Genomic DNA, 16,119 nt, shown 5'->3' with positions numbered 1-16,119 from the left:
TGTCTTAGACATCATTCTGGCATTGTCACCCCTGACCCGCAGGGACGGTCAGCTCGCCTCGGAGCAGCAGCAGCTGCCATGAGTCCTGCAGCGAGATCGGGGCCTGCGGTGCGCGGCTCCGCACTGTCCGAGCAGCTGGACTTCAGCAACACGTCCAGGTGCCTGGGTCTGAGTCTCAGTAAGCAACAAGCAGCTCCGTGGAATACCAACTACGCAGCTGAAGTAGCCTGCATAACTCAGCTAATGAGTACGACTCCTCCCGAACGTCTTATTTTTAATTCAGGAAATGCAATTGTGTTGTTAGCTGCTGATCACAAGTGGTTTGCTTCCAAAGCTGCTAACCGAGCAGTCTCGTTACTTCAGTGGAAGGTGCTTTATTCTGCCATCAGATGTACCTGTGTTTGCTCCTGTGGCCATCGCTGAGCCACATTTTCTGAGCTCCACATTCACGTTCCTGGGCCTGCAGTCCCTGGGCTCGGGTGAGTGGGCCGTGCCTTGCCAGGCAGGACTGTTTGCAGGTGGAGCAGCACCTTTCTTCGCACACACTGGAGGGGCATGGCATCATCCTAAATTTATACAAGCCATCAAGATGCTTTTAAGCTTCACAGAAACTTTTTCTGCCTTCCCTTTCCCCGCTAGAGGTGTGTTCAAGGGGAGGGGGAACAGAGGCTTCCGAGTTGGCCCAAAGAAAATACTATTTTGGACAGAGGGTAAGGCTCTCCCAGGAAAGGGGCGGTCAGTGTCAAAAATGGTCTGTATTTTGCCTCCTTAAAATCCTTTCTGGCAGGATGTGGCTACACTGAACAGTGTAGTGCAGAGGTACTTGGGGGAAATCCTTTACTAACTTGCATACCAAAAACATCTCAACCACAGAAGCACGCAGCTTCACCTTGAAAAACATTCCAGCTACATTTATGTGCAAGAATGTCCAGGTATTTCTATAGATATGAAACACTCCCAAGACACAGATGGTAATAATATGAAAACTGAAAAAACTGTGTATTTCTGTTTATGGCATTTGTCTTCACATTTGCCAGACTGAGTATATTCTCCGGTGATGAAAACCATGAAGACAGATTTACACAGATTTGTTATCGTACAGAGCTCTGAGAACTCAGCCAACCTTCCTACCTGCATGACTCTTAAGCAGGGCAGTGCGAGATGGGCTACGCTCCCTATGTGAGCATTCAACCAGCTAGCTGAGGCATTGCTAGTGCACAAACATAACTGGTCACACGCTGTAACACCAGGACTTCTTCTGGATTTATGCCTCTTAAGGGCTGCACTAAAGGTTCTTTGGATTTTGCTTCAAAACAATGTGAAACTCAGTCTGATTTGATTTCAATATGAACACAGGTGAGATGATGGATTTTACTGATTTTTGCCTTGAAAGCGGTATGTTTTAATTCTTTTTTTTTTTTTTTTTTTTCTTTCCTGAACCGTATACAGGCATAGTAGAAATGTGTAAAATATTTGCTTCTGTGACTGTAAATATAAAATCTTGGGCACTAGCCTTTGCAAAATCAACTGTGGGTTTGTGGCTTGGTGCATTTGCAAACCTCAGGCCATGCTAGGAAAAAATCAGCAAACACTGGCTGGGGCTGTTGGCATTGCTGGGAAGTCATTAGATCTCCCTCATCTCAGCTGGCCTCCTTCCTTCCTCCCTCTCAAGGCCCAAGTCTCCTAGACATGGGAAAAGTAGAAAGTGCAGGGAAGATTTAAATATAAGGAAGCTTTTATTTGGGAACCGATGTTTGAATTTGAGAATATCTGATGAACGCAAATGTCCTGCAAAGTTGCTTTATGGTATGAACTTACTCTATTTTCATATATGTAAATTGAAATAGCCTTTAAAAAGTATTGGTACAGGAAAATAATCCTAAAATAATTCACATCCTGAAATAATCCGTATCATCAAATAACCAATGCAAATTCAGAAAAAGAAGGAAGGGGGAAAATAAAAAGGGGAACCCAAGGTGAAAGATTATGATAGGGAAGGAAATCAGCTGTGAGGGATTTAAGGGCAAGAAGAGGTCTGAGCAATAAGCGGTGCTGAGATAAAGCTCTCTTCCCATTGCACCCATCCTGGCGTACACTGCCCTTCTGCCCAGTCACGAGATTCCTATAAAAGTATTAGATGCATGAAAATACCTGTATCTTCCCATGACAACAAGCTTAGTTTTTAGTTCTGTTACTTTTCTTACAGTCTGTGATGTAAACATGACCATAAAAAGGGAAATATTTATTTTGTATCATTTCTTCTCTTTCCACCCAGAGTAATTTTATTCTTTATACATTTATTTTTTTTCACATGCCAGTGGCCTTGCTTCCAACATTTTGACTTTGGCAAGGAGCAGCATAAGTCAATAAAAAAGAACTCCAAGTGTCATGCACAATAAAGACTTGGATACAGTTTCAACAAATGATTGTAAAATAAAATTTACTGAAAAGCAGGCAAAGAACTCATATCTAGAAATCGAGTCTCTGCTTGTAAAAGTCAGAGGTTAAATTCTTTCTAAAAAAAAAAGCTCTCACATGCATCTCTCAGGCATGTCCCATCCTTGCTTAAATATTTGAGAGGGGGAAAGTAATTAGGACAGGCAAGAGCATTCCTGTGGACATATGTTAAAAATCTACAGCACAAAAATTGAATTACTTCACTGTTTAAAATGACACTTCTAATTTTTACTTATCAAGTCTTATGAGCTACAATGCAACTTTTTAAAGGTAGAAGGAAAAGTAAAATAACAGCAACAAGAAACACATCCCTGGGTGTATTTATTTTAGTTTGTAATTCACGTCAGTCCAATTGCGCTGCAGGGCACTCAGTTTATGTAATATGAAAGTTTGAAAACTACACCCGAGATTATTTTGGGATCATATTTACTGATATATATATAACATACATGATTGATTTATTTGCATGTTTTGAGGTTTTATGTTTTACTGAGCTTGTGCCTAAATTCTGACTTCTTCAGGCTTTCAAAAATCATATTCAGAGCAAAGCAAGAGAAACATCTTTACCTAACTTCCATTTTTTAAACGTGAAGACTAAATCTAAATTCAAGCATTGACATTTATATGATCAAAATACAAATTCCTCTATTTCCTTCCACAGGCCCAGGGACCAGATCTGTATCTAGTCTTCGGAGACATGGAGGAGTTCACAACCCAATATTTAGTGGCCAATGTAAAAGATGTACTTAATTATACATTGTCTGGTCTGAACAGATGACATATTCAGGCATTCTCATACTGTTTTCCTTCACTGGGGATTGGGAACTGACTGCCACCAGTTCCTGCAACAGCACTGTGAGTACTGGCCTCACTGCAGAGCTGGGTACTCGATGAACAGCCGGAGCACAGCAGGCTTTTCCTGTGATATCTCAGTGCAACTGATAGCACAGTCATAGATGGCATTTCATATGTGCCCTCTGAGGGCTCATTCTGTTGATTGCCAATGGCAATTTTGTGCCTGAACCCCTCTGAGGCTTCTCAAAAGCCTCCCCTGGCCCAGAATAGAAATGCCTTTCCCAGAGCTGTGTGAGCACTGGCATCTCTTGCCTTTTATCTCCCATTCAGCCTGCGGAGTGAATATCCCGATCATCCGCTCCTGGTGGGCAGCACAGAGGTTTGGGGCTCTGCTTTGCTTCCTGCCTGAGAGCCCTGATGGGGGAGTGCACACCAGGATGGGATGCAGACTTTCTCCACGAGTGACTCACGTCATGGTCCCAAGGGCAGGTGGGGAAAGCGAGGCTGCTCGAACACCTCTGTACCTCACATGTGAGTGGGGAAGGGGCTGCGGGAGGGTGGTGGGCAGTGGGGCTGTGCAGAGGCAGCAGCAGCCCTGGGGCTGCAGGCTCCCATGGGTGCATCCCATTGTAAGGGCAGCTGTGGTGGGCACAGGCTCTTCCAGCCACGCTACCGGAGTCGTGTTAAAGGTCTCGTGCAGCCCAGGGGAGCCCTGGCTCCATTTCATGCCGGGGGCTGGAGAAGGGGCCGCACAGCGCAGGGGAGTGCGCCGGTAATTACCAAGCAGGCTGGTGCTTGTCTGGCTGCCACCAGGCCTTACAGCTGTCCCATCTGCACCCAAGCACCCCTCATAGTTTTGAGTGGGAAAATTATATCCTTGTTTTTTGGTTTTAGGCAATTCACTGTTTGTGCCATCTGTCATTTAGACAAGGGGCAATCCTGTGATGCCTAAGCCTGCCCGAGCAGGGAGCAGGAGCTTGTCCGTTCATTTTGAGGACTACAGAAGGAAATATTTCCACAACTGGCACTCAACAAAACTTAAGACTGATTTTTTTTTTTTCTTTTTCAAATCAAAGTTCCCCTTAGAGTTATCTCACAAGCAAGTGGGATCTATTTACAGCCACTGATGGGACTCATTTTTCTCCATCATGGTCGAAGATTTCCAAGGGCTGGGATGCTTTTTTTTTTTTTTTTTTTTTTAATGTTTCCTGAGAATCATTTTCCAAGTTAAATTTAACATCACTAAAAGTACATAACTTTACTAAATGGATAAAATAAAATGATATATTTGGATATAGGTAGCTGAATCGAGAGGTTTAATATTAAGGATTCTACTTTAATAGAGGGAGGAAAAGAGAATTGCAGCAGAATGGGACAAAGACAATAGTAAGAAAGGAACAGCCCTAGTCATAAAAGTCTCTTGTAGTAATTGTTTACAAAATGAGCATCTCTCAGATTTTGTATTCTTACAGCTGTGGTTTAAAAATCTGAAAATTTGTTGCTTTTTCAAATAGATAATTTAGCATAAATGCAAGTATCTGGTATGAAAATATAAGCCCTAATTCATAATTCCATCTCCTTGTTTCTTGTAAATTAGGCTTTATGAAGTGCTCTAAATGGTGAAGTGTAAGCTTACTTATGGACATTAGCTTTCACCTCCTGTAAACCAAAGAAACAGAAATAGATGGTGTAGGACCTCACAAAAGAAACTGAGATTTTCTGTCTGAATTACTGAAACCCAAATGTGTCATTCAACAGGATCTATACTCTCTATCAAGTCTATTTAGACTGTAGTCCTGCAGACTTTTCTCATATTAGCTTGTTCTATGGAATCACTAGAAAGAAAGAAATGTATTTTAAATACACTGGGAGGTAAAGCTAAGCTTTGGCCATAACACTGCTATCAAAAGTGGCCATTAAAGAGCTAGATTTTTGACACCTGTTGTACTATCATAAATAAATGAATCCTTGGCTAAAAAAAGCTGCTGAGCTGCAGACAGAGCTAGAAAAATTATGGAACCTAGCCTGATTTTCATCTTACTAATTTTATACCAATCTACAAAGTGGCAGAATGATTGATGCCATTTGTTTTTGACTGATGCCATTTTAGCTCCAGGAATAATAAAGTAAAAATGTTTCTATGTTGTAGAAAAATTTGCTTAGTTGTGATATCAGCACTGTTTCCCTAATGGCAAAAGAAATATAACCATTAAAAATAATTACAAATGTAAAAGAAACTCCATGATCTAAATTACCAGATGCACTGTGTTACCTGCAGAAGGAGGAACTGGGTGTGTTATGTATTGTGCTCAAGGCTAACTAAATTCCTTAGCTTCAGATACTTTGGCATTAATTACCTGTAATTATTTTTGTCCTTTCATTGAGATTTATGTTGTTCTGAATCATCCTTTAAAACCTAATTAAGCCAGTCATTTCCTTTTCTCTTAGACTCATTCATTGCTGGATTTTTGCTCATTTTTACATATTTGGTTATTAACCAGACTATATTAATCACAGATTTCAGCTCTTGCTGTGCCCCTTCATTGCTCAGGCTAAAATAGCTGTGGCTCTTTACAACTCCAGGTCCTGAGCTTTAGGTCTAATAATAGAAGCCCAGGCTTACAGCTCTATAGTATCCTTAGGTCAGTCTGAATGTGGGAGCAAAAATGCTGGCTATTGTATTTGCAGAATTAATACTAATTAATAACTGTCATGGTTGTAAAGGGAAGTTTGACTACAAGGAAGTGGATCCTTTCTTTCTTTCTCTGTCATTTTGCATATGTGTATATATAAATAAAAAGATATATTTTTAATTAATTCCTATGCTTCACCCTCAATAATAAGAGATGACTTTCTGTAAGTTCCTTTATTTGCAGTGATAGCAATGCTTTCAAGCTGCAGTGTATTTATTCACCTCTTCTGCCAATGAATCTGTAGATACACCACCAAAACTGAAGGAACTGAACCTGCATAAAACTGGTTTCAGCATTGCATTCATCTGCAGTGTAGTTAGAGGTGCACCCCTTTTCTGAACCAAATATTTGTTTTCCATGGATGTGAGCAAGGTCACTGCAACAACTCTGAGGTCCCAGGCAGGAGTTTATCATCACTCTTTTTAATTCCTCTTAAAAATCCCAGAAAACTGGGGAGTAACAAGAACTCTCTAAGCCACAAGAAGAGAAAAAGCCTTTGTAAAACAAGAGTAAACATAAATGTTCAGAATCCAGAATTTGGTCTTATTAAAAAGCAGAACAGGGGCACACACAGGCAGATAATTGTAATGCCTTCGGGTTCTCAATATGCTGAAATGTGAGAGTAATTGCCTCCTAAATTAAAGTCCTTCTCATAATCACGAAATGCTTTGGTAACTTTAAGGCACACTCCTCAATCTTTTTTAATTTGCTCTTAAATTGAAACAGCTCTTACACCAGAGTTATGCAGTGTACACAAATTGCTGATCCTGGCTTACAGCTTTGGTGTGTCAGTGTGCACTATGTTCATCATCACCATGTAACTGAGCCCACTTCCACATCATGATGCCCTTTTCCACCCCTGTTCTATGCATATGCAAAACGTCTTTTAATTCTAAGCAACCCCTCAGCATACACAGTTTTAGTTCTAAATTAGACCCAAAGGAACAAGGGGGTGCTCTCTGAGGAGCTCAGTGAAGGCATGGCTAAAGAAAAACTTTCCAGGGCTATTGTAGCAGCATTGGGTACATGGAATCCAGCAGGAATATGCATGGAATAGATACATTTTTTTTTTCTCTTTTTTATCACCCAAGAAGGGGGGCACAAGTAGATTGTTTAAAACAAACAAACGAACAAACCAACGACCAACAACTCACAATACCATTCTGCAGAAGAAAGCAGGTTGTCTTCCATTTAAATACATTTTCAAATCTGGTAACTGGCTTGTACGTGTATGTGTGAGAGCATAAAACATTTAGTAGAACCTTCTGACAGTTTTCCCAGCTAATATCTAAGGAGCAGTGACGTGCCACTTTTAGAAGCGTGAGCTGAAATGTTTTAAAGCTCTTCACAGATATATTTTTAACAATAAGAAAATACATTAATTCTCTTAATTGCTTGAAATGTTGGCTGTTAAAGCAATTGGGGAATAAATTGTTTTAGCTGGAAGTCAATGTCTTGCAGCCAAACCACCAGATTCTAGAGGCAAATAACAAAATTCAGTTCTAAGAGCAATGGCTTGCGTCACATAAAATAACATTCACATAAGCAGAAATAAGAGGTTTTATGTCACTTGTATATTTCGTATTATTAGAAACTACTAGACTATGTGCAGGAAGGGAGTGCAGCTTTACAAAGGATGATAAGAGAATGTCTGCTGTAGCCCCAAACCTCCATATATTCTGAAGTCTGAACTTGTTCCAAATTTCCAGTCCTGTTTAGTTTATCTTTTGCTACTCAGTAGATGGGAGTTGTCATAGGGTAATTCCCCAGGGTCACTGGAGTTACACCAGGGATCACTTTCTCCTGTTAAGTGTCAGCATTGCTGACTACCAGACATAGGACATTAACGCAGGGGTGCTCAGCTACAATGCTGAGCCATCATCTCCTCAGTGTACACTTATTCCTGGGATGTTGTGATACAGCCCTGAACTATGCACACAAATGAATGGAGTGAGTAGTGAACTGTCATAAGGGAATAGGCAACAGTGTCATTTTTACTAGAGTTTTACTCCCGAAATTCCTTGAGTATTCTTAAAAAAAAAAAAAAAGATTAAAAAGTGCATTAGAGTTGTTAGGTGGCAGTGCAGCTCTCATGAAACACAAAGGGATGAGAACTACACATCACGAGCCAGGTGCTGAAGTGACAGAATCAATATTCAGTGGATTAACATCTGTTTATACCAGGTGAGGATTTAGACCAACGCTGTAAGCTAAACAGTGCAGACTGAATATGAAATGAGTTTTCTGCAGATATTAGGGCTGGAGGGAATGCATAGCAGGTTTGCCAGTGTTAACCCTAACTGCTGCATTTTTTTTTTTTTTTCTTCAGATTGGATTGGCTGCAAGAATGGGGTCAGCTCAGCCTCCCGGTAGAATCTTAATTACAATTTCTTGTGTACCTGCCAACATGGAATCTGATGGGTAATGACAGTTTATATAAACATTTGACTTAAGGAAACTGTAATTAGTGCTGTAAGGGTTAGGGTAAGATATGAAGGTTTCATTTACAGCTAGCAACTGACTATCAGTGCAACTTCTTGAAGTTACAGGGAGCTGAAACATGAATGCATTCATTTTTCCTGGTACATGTCCAAACAAGAAAAAACAAACAAACAAAAAAAGACAATATAATGACATTGATGGGAGAAGGAGAGGATGGAGTAAACTGCAAATATACCTCAGTAATGTGTCCCGCTGTTGGATTGACCCTGAACTGCATGAGGGATCACCTTCCAAAACAAGGTGTGCGTAGCCACAGTTTTATCACTTGTTAGAAGTATTCCCTTTCCCATGTCCACTTTCTATACTTTAAAAGGTGGACATATCTTATTTTCTTAGGCTACATTATCAGTTAGAGATCTTAAACTCTCTTTCCCAGTGACACGTTATGAACATAAGACATGATTCATTTAGCCAGCTTTCAATTAGCTTAAAGTTAAACTAAGCCAGCCTAAGCCTAAGCCAATCCCTTAGCTTCTTTGTATAACAGATAAAAGGGCAAGGGCACTTTCAGAAAGAGATTTCCTCCATCTATCTTTGAACTGATGGACATATGATTCTCTATGACTGCAGTCAATAGGTTTGGAGGCTTAACTATTATAAAGCAAAAATGAGATTTTACTCCAAAAGTAGTTTTGATTAAGACAAGTGTAAATATTAGGGGAAAATGATAAATAATAGAGTTGTAGACAACTCTAAGCAAAAGCTTACTAAACACAGCTTCAAAGCTCCAATGAAGGCTGGGTATACTTTTTTTTTTTTTTTTTTTTTTTTTTGGAGACAAACCTCACAAGTCATAAGCTATTTATTTCATCCTATTAGAAGGATACAATATATGTGTGCTGTGTGTCCATATTAACAAGACAAGTAACTGCTTTTCAAGACAAACTCACTGAAAAAAAAAATTGCTTTGCCTTCCTTCCTGCTTGCCCACACATGACTTGAAGTATTTGGGTTTTGTTTTTCCTGTCACAAGTGAAGGCATCACTAAAGAAAGAAAGTCATTTCTTTTGCCTTAGGATTTAGCAGCCTGTGCCTCACAAATAAAGAAAGCTGATCTTGGCCTGCTAGAAAGTTCCCATTTAAAAAAAAATTTAAAAAAATCACAGAAATATAGGACTGGATCAGGGATTTATTGATTTTATCACACTGTTCCTGCAGAAGCATAACAGCTGGTTCAGAGAAAAGTACAGGAAGCCTTACAGAAGGCAATTATGAAATAACTTGCTGACAGGAAAAATTCTTACTAGCCCCCATTAATTAGAGGTTATCTTATGTCCTGGAAGCATGAAGACTTACATCCTTTCCCAAAAGATTGTCATGCTATTTATCATTTCTGATCTTCACTGTTTTTTAAACTGCATCTTAAAACATATTTCTCAGCTCAGCTTTCAAGACTTAATGGCACAAAATGAACAGCGTTTATTTACATTGAAGATATAAACTCTTTAGTGTAAATCATACCAAATTCTTCATTATATCACAAATTATTGCTGGGAAAAACAAGATTGAGTCTTCTGGCACCAAAAAATAAGCAGAGCTTTGAGGATTTCCCTCGTAAATTCAACAGAATATAATCACATTTTGTAACAATGAATTATAGCAAACAGGATGACTTTTTCTACTTAAAAAATGTGCTATTAATTATTAACTGGGCCAAACTTCTCTCCACTTACGTGGTCTTACGACAAACATATTTGGGAAATTTCCATCTCTGTATTCACGCCTGTCCCTCTCTGGCATAGAGCATTAGGGAACACACTCAGGCTTATGTCTGACAAGCAGAAATATAAACTAGACAATTGTAGCCCTCAAGCTGGAGATCGCAGACATGTAATGCTGGTGAGAAAATCCCAGCTGGGCTGCCTTACGATGTTTAAATATAACTGCATGTCACCCTGGGCAATTAGAACAGGCTTGCTGTTTCTCCCAGTCGTCACCAAGTCTCCTACTGCTTTTAAAACCGATCTCTAAAGTAGCACAGCAGCCTACAGGGCTGATCATGGTGTAGCCCAAGAAGTAGGGCACTAGTGTTACTATAGTTGTGTTCCTATGTGATTGATGACAAAATCTGAGAAGCTGAGATCAGGTACCGGCTTTTGGCAAAGCAGGCAGTGGCTGGGCAGCACTCCCAGTTCAGTTTTGTACTTGGTTGGAAATCTGACTTCCAGGTGAAGGGGTGAGGAAAGGGTCCCAGAGGTTGACTATTCTTATCCTTAACTCTCTTCATCTCCCCCAGAGGTTGACTGTGCTCCTCCTAATTTCTCTTCATCTCCCCCTAAATTTAAATTTCCCTTTCTCCTAAAGGGGGAGATGAAGGGTGATTAGGAGCAGCACAGCCAGACTCAAGGTGGATGATGTTTCCATTGGTTTTGTTCTCAGTTTTGGGGTGGTGATATTCAGCATTACCTTTGCTGCTGTAATTCATCCCTAGGTACAACACCAGCATGCTGCCTGCTGTGTCAGCTGGGAAGGGAGAAGTCCCAGCCTGCCTCTGCATGGAACAAGCCCCTGGGGTCTGCCTGGAGCCTGCGTCGACCAAGATGCCACAAACCAGGTCTGCTTTTCCCTTAGGAGACCTCTTGTATCACACAGGGTCTGATCCAATCTCGTGTGCCTTGAAAGCTGTCAGACTGTCTGTGGCTCAAATCAAAGAGCCGTTTTACATTTCTTGTCATGTATATCAGAGATTGCCCTTTCAATGCATACAAATATTGCCTTTGTTTCTGTGACAGACACTGTTCTGCCTGCACCTCTCAACACTTCTGGTGTGGTTTCTGTGAGTTTTTTTCCTGCTGGAACTTCCTGCCACATCTGTTACTAAACAGAAACCCAAAAGGAAATCAGCTTTCACCTGTCAACTGCCATGTGCCTATGACCTCCCCCTTTCCATCACTTTCCATTAATGTCTTTCATCATTTCAAGGTCTTTTACATACTTAGTTCTTTTTCTGTCTGCTCCTTTGGGAACTCCTATTTTCCTTTTTAGCTGCAGCCCCTTTGTTTGTCACATTTACTGCATCAGCCCTACACAGAATGCCGGCTCCTCTTTGTCCTTGGGAAATGCATCCTTTGGCCTCAGGAAGAGTCTCCCCAGCTGTGTTCCAGTGGTGGCCTTCCTATGAGGACAGGCGCCTTTGGCATCTACCACTGCTTACCAGCCCTTCTCTGCAGCACTTTGGTTTGTGCAACAGCTGTTTGGCTCACAGTGCTCAACAGTTTTCTCCACCCTACTGACCCAGTGCTGCAAAACAGCCCTGACTTGTAAAAAAACAGATGGACGGAGTAGGGATTTTTTTTTTTTTTTTTTTTTTTGTGACTCCAAAGACCCAGAATTCAAGAAATTTTGGCAGATATTGTATACTCTTGCAGCAAGAAAAATCCCTAAATGCATAGGCAGAGTATTTCAGATGGAAGAAGCTTAACTAGAAATTGTGCATACTCATTGCACAACAGTTGTTCCACATTACGCAGCTCAGTTTTACATACTTCCCAAAACTTCCCAGTGTAAATAAACTCTAAGTCTATACTACTTACAAGCATGGAAACATATAGCACTTAAAAACAGCCATTGCAACTATCATAAATACACAAAGAATTAAGTAACTGCATGCCAGCAGAGGCTAACTGCTAATGTGGAAGATCAATAGTACTTGAATCTATGAATCATTCAAATTTGATTCTTCCCAAACTTACCTCAGATTGCTATTATTATTACCAGAATTCAGAGAAGTTCTAATTTCATTTGTGTAACGTATTTTTACATACTAAAAGTACAGGAAGAAATCTTGGCCCACAGAACTTGGTATGAGATTAGTCATTGACTTCAGTAGGACCAAACATTTACACAGAGATTTTTTTTCTCTTCTGGCTTCCTCTGTCTAGGGCTTAATAAAATATTGAGAATCTCAGAAAATACTAAGTTTATTTGCAGCATCTCTGAAGGGTTGGTCTCACTGGAATTTGAAGGCTTGAGATTTCTGGGAGCAGAGTTTTCAGGGGGCTGCCACCAAACTGCTCACAGCAACATCAGAATACTTTTGCAAAGACTTTCTTTGGAGTTTTTTGAAAGCGCCTTCTACTAAATGCTCTGTTAGGTACTTTCCAGAGGAATCTTTATGTTCATGAGCTGACTTGGAAAACATTTCTTAGCTACAGTATTCGTTTCCAGCGAGGTTCTGCCTAGCTCATTTTGGTTTCCATGAAACACAAAAAGTTCATGTGACTGGCCCAGGGTGACTCAGATCCTCAGCTGGTGTTAGATGCCAGCAGCCTCCTGGCACTCAGACCTCCCATCTGACCACATAAGTGCATATCCTCATCAGTGTAAGGCTCTCTGAACTTTTCTCCTTTGTTCGATTTTCTGCATGCATGGGCCATGGTTGTTGTGTCTTACATGTTATGTTATGGTAATGCACATATCTGTGTGTTCCAGCTCTCCTTATTTCTTTGTTGTTTTCTCTCTGGGTCAAACCTGCTCCTCTTTAAATTCAACAAAATCTTTTTCTTTATGCAAAAAAAAAAAAACACCAAGATTTCTCCCAATGCACATTCTTTGTTTTATTGATCAGTTAATTAAGATATATAATATTATTCTTTATATATTCATCCCCTTTATATATCCACTCCCATCCAAATTACATGCTTTAAAAGTGTCAATGAGGCACTGGTTTTGTGAGGACGCGAAAAGGACTTTTGATTATTTTAGCCACCATTTCAACAGAGCACTTTCAACTGACCCTTGCCAACTTCCAGCCAGAAAGTTTACTTCTGCATAGTTAAATATATAAACACGCACCCACACACTTATCTCTGTGTTCATATACATACACACAAATAAACATTTCCAAACATTTCTGGGTGAGTCGCTGTTTCTGAGAAACAGGCATATGGACAACACGGAGCACCATATGCTCCCCAGAGAATGTGGGAGCCAGTAAGTGATTGCATTGACTCCCAAGCGCTCTGCAGAAACTGCCACAAGGACAACAACAATCTATAGTAGAGATAATTTACAGGGTAGAAATATGCTTATATCTGTCTGTGAAACATCAATTATAGCCAGCTTAGTTTATGACATACACAGCAGAAAGATATATTTCTGAGAATCAATTTTGGTTCAAGTAAATAAGAAATTCCTTTTTTTTGGTACCACCACATGGGTGGCAGTTTTTATTTTGAAACATTGAGACCCACAAGAGGTGCCTCAAAGAATAATGATGAGGAAGCTAGAGTGTTAATAAGCTTCCATTTTTACATTTTATAAATGTAAAACTTCTGGGAGGCATGTTCTCTATCATTTTTCAACATGCTGTCAATTGCATATAAATAGATGAACCGAAATGCTCAGAATCTGGTTTCTACAGATACTGCACTCCCAAGACAGTGTGAGCTGCTAGATTCTGAGCAGCATTAGAGTCTTGCATTTAGCAAAGCCAAACACTAAAGCTTGGACAAGAAGCTTCTCAGATCCTTCCCAGTGTCTCAAAGAGAAACACCATTTGTAGAAGTTATCAGTGATTTTCTGATCTAACTTCTGACTAACTTCTGCTTATGGGTACTAGTTCCTTCTGATTATCCTTCAGTCGTTGTATGCACCTAAATCTCCTTGATGTTAGGTGCTAAATAACTCAGATCACTTCTTCTATCAATTCCTAATGTCATGGTTTTGTTTTCCAGATCTCTGCCTCTCTCTCCCTTCAAGTACACAGAAAGCTGACTTCTGTCTTGTCCTCACACAGCTTAAGCATGATGGCTGAGGAAGAACTACAACTCAGAGGAACCTCGAGCATGGCTGTTGGCCACACTACTAGCAGCTCAATATATGTTTTTTCTCATCTACCATGACAAGAAGAGTTCCTTTTTCCTAGGATAATACTCTTGCTCTCTATATACGTACAGATATATATTTAAATAACAATCTGACTTATCATTCCGACTAACTTTTGTAAGAGAGTGGCCATCACTATGCTTTCCTCCGAGCAGAGTAATGTATCAGCATGTGTTAGATGTAATCTGGGAATGTTTCCCTCCTTGAGGCCTCACAGGGTGAGGTGGGGAATGTCTACCTTCAGAGCCTCAGTGGAGTGGACAACATGCCTGGCTGCTTGGCTGGGCCAGGGCTGAGGCAATCCTGGGTTTGCAAAAGGGTCCAAAACCAGAGGAAACTTTTAAAGTCAAAAAGTGACAGCGCGTGTAGTTCAGAGGCCTCTGAGGTGAGGCAATAAATGATGAGTGGTTTCCATGATCTCACCTTTTGACTTAGCAGCCCTATTTAGTCTGTGACTGTTTACATGGAGCTAACCCTTAGAAACTTGCTCAACACGAGGCAAGAAGTGTTTGCCCTGGATAAGAACAGGCCTCTCACATCTTCTTTTAATGATTTTGGGGCTCTCTCTGAACTTACAGTCCTCTGATTTTCCCACTAGACTGAATCTGCAAAAGGGTGTCTTGGTAATGCCACTAACCCTGAAGTCTACAAACGAAAGGGTATTTACCCTATTACAACTTATGTCACAACTTTAAGAGATGCTACTTTACTGACTGTAGACACAGGTTTGCTCATTAGGAGGGATTTCCCTAAGCAGCAAACAAGAAGGATGAACATTTTTTGTATTTCTGCTAAAATTTCCAAGTAATCCTTCTGAAAGCAAATACTAAAAGTGTTGCTGGAACAAGTGTGGTGGAAACTCTGAATCTGGATTTTTCACATGCATAGCAGCGACTTACTGTTTTAGATACCCCTAAATAACTAGTAAAATTTGGAGTTGTCTAATTTTTCTAGGTTTTGGGGCTTCTATCAGTGAAGTTTCCAAACTGCCTACAACCCTGCTCCCGTACATATGGAAACTGAGCTTTAACATCATGGAGAAGCCTGATACCTACCTCAGCCTGCAGTCACAGCAGGCTTCAGAGTATTCCCTGCCTGTCAGCCATGTGTAGATTTGCTCAGACTTCTCCACTCTTACAGAAACTACTTTCACTTGCAATCAAATATAAAACCACACCAGCTGAAAGAAGGATGTCACACTGTTATTTCAGATGAAAACGCTAGTACGTCCATCAGGAATGTAGTGCCTCAAATCCCTAAATAACCGAATAAATAATAGCAATAGCAAAGCCAGGACACCTAAATTCCAAAGCAGTGATTCAAAATGTGTATTTCAGCCATTTCCCATAGGCCGCTGATTAAAGTAATGTAAATTTACCTGCAATGTAAAACCCCAGGAACATTTTTTTCCTTTGGTTGAGGCGACTCAACACTGACCTCCCACAGACATGCTCTAGCCCTAACCACTGAAATGTATGGCTTTCTGAAGTGGGGAATTTCTCACGTTAAAAGTATTTTGCTTTGCATGGAACAACTAAATAGTCTTTGGGCAAGTGAGAGTATCTGAACAGGATTCTTTAGCACATGTTTAATGACATCATTAATCTTTTTCAGGGTCATGGTTGGCTGTCCCACATGGCACAAACTAGCAAGTAGGTTGCAGGTGCTGCCAGCAGAGGAAGGTGAAGAAAGGGACCTTTCTATTTCTTGAGCAAGAACTTGAACCACAAGCCCCATACTAGTTTTTATTTTTATTTTTTTAATTGGTTGATTAAGAAAGCCCACTTGGAAAAAGCTGGGAGTAAGCGAGCTGCACCAGCAAGCTCATGAGAAGAGAATTTGCTCT

The 16,119-nt window shown here is 40.4% G+C and overlaps 1 long non-coding RNA gene across 5 annotated transcripts in view; it reads left to right on the top strand.

The window, feature by feature from the left end:
- The window catches only part of LOC140002756 (uncharacterized), a 144,914-nt gene extending 129,377 nt beyond the window's left edge, over positions 1–15,537 (top strand). Inside the window, exons 1-5 of one of the 5 annotated variants that reach the window (XR_011810167.1) lie at positions 1,219–1,356; positions 3,119–3,312; positions 8,275–8,366; positions 10,879–11,001; positions 14,123–15,537. This is a non-coding gene — a long non-coding RNA (uncharacterized lncRNA). Of the gene's footprint in view, positions 1–1,218; positions 1,396–3,118; positions 3,313–3,338; positions 3,784–8,274; positions 8,367–10,878; positions 11,002–14,122 lie in introns of those variants that run through there. The other 4 variants (XR_011810169.1, XR_011810165.1, XR_011810168.1 and 1 more) reach the window with 4 other exon arrangements.
- Positions 15,538–16,119: the final 582 nt, after the last annotated feature.

Source organism: Anas platyrhynchos, chromosome 6, assembly GCF_047663525.1.
Source record: "Anas platyrhynchos isolate ZD024472 breed Pekin duck chromosome 6, IASCAAS_PekinDuck_T2T, whole genome shotgun sequence".
In the NCBI taxonomy this organism is placed as follows: domain Eukaryota; kingdom Metazoa; phylum Chordata; class Aves; order Anseriformes; family Anatidae; genus Anas; species Anas platyrhynchos.
Note: the sequence above shows the minus strand (reverse complement) of the source record. Positions and strands in the feature narration are given on the sequence as shown.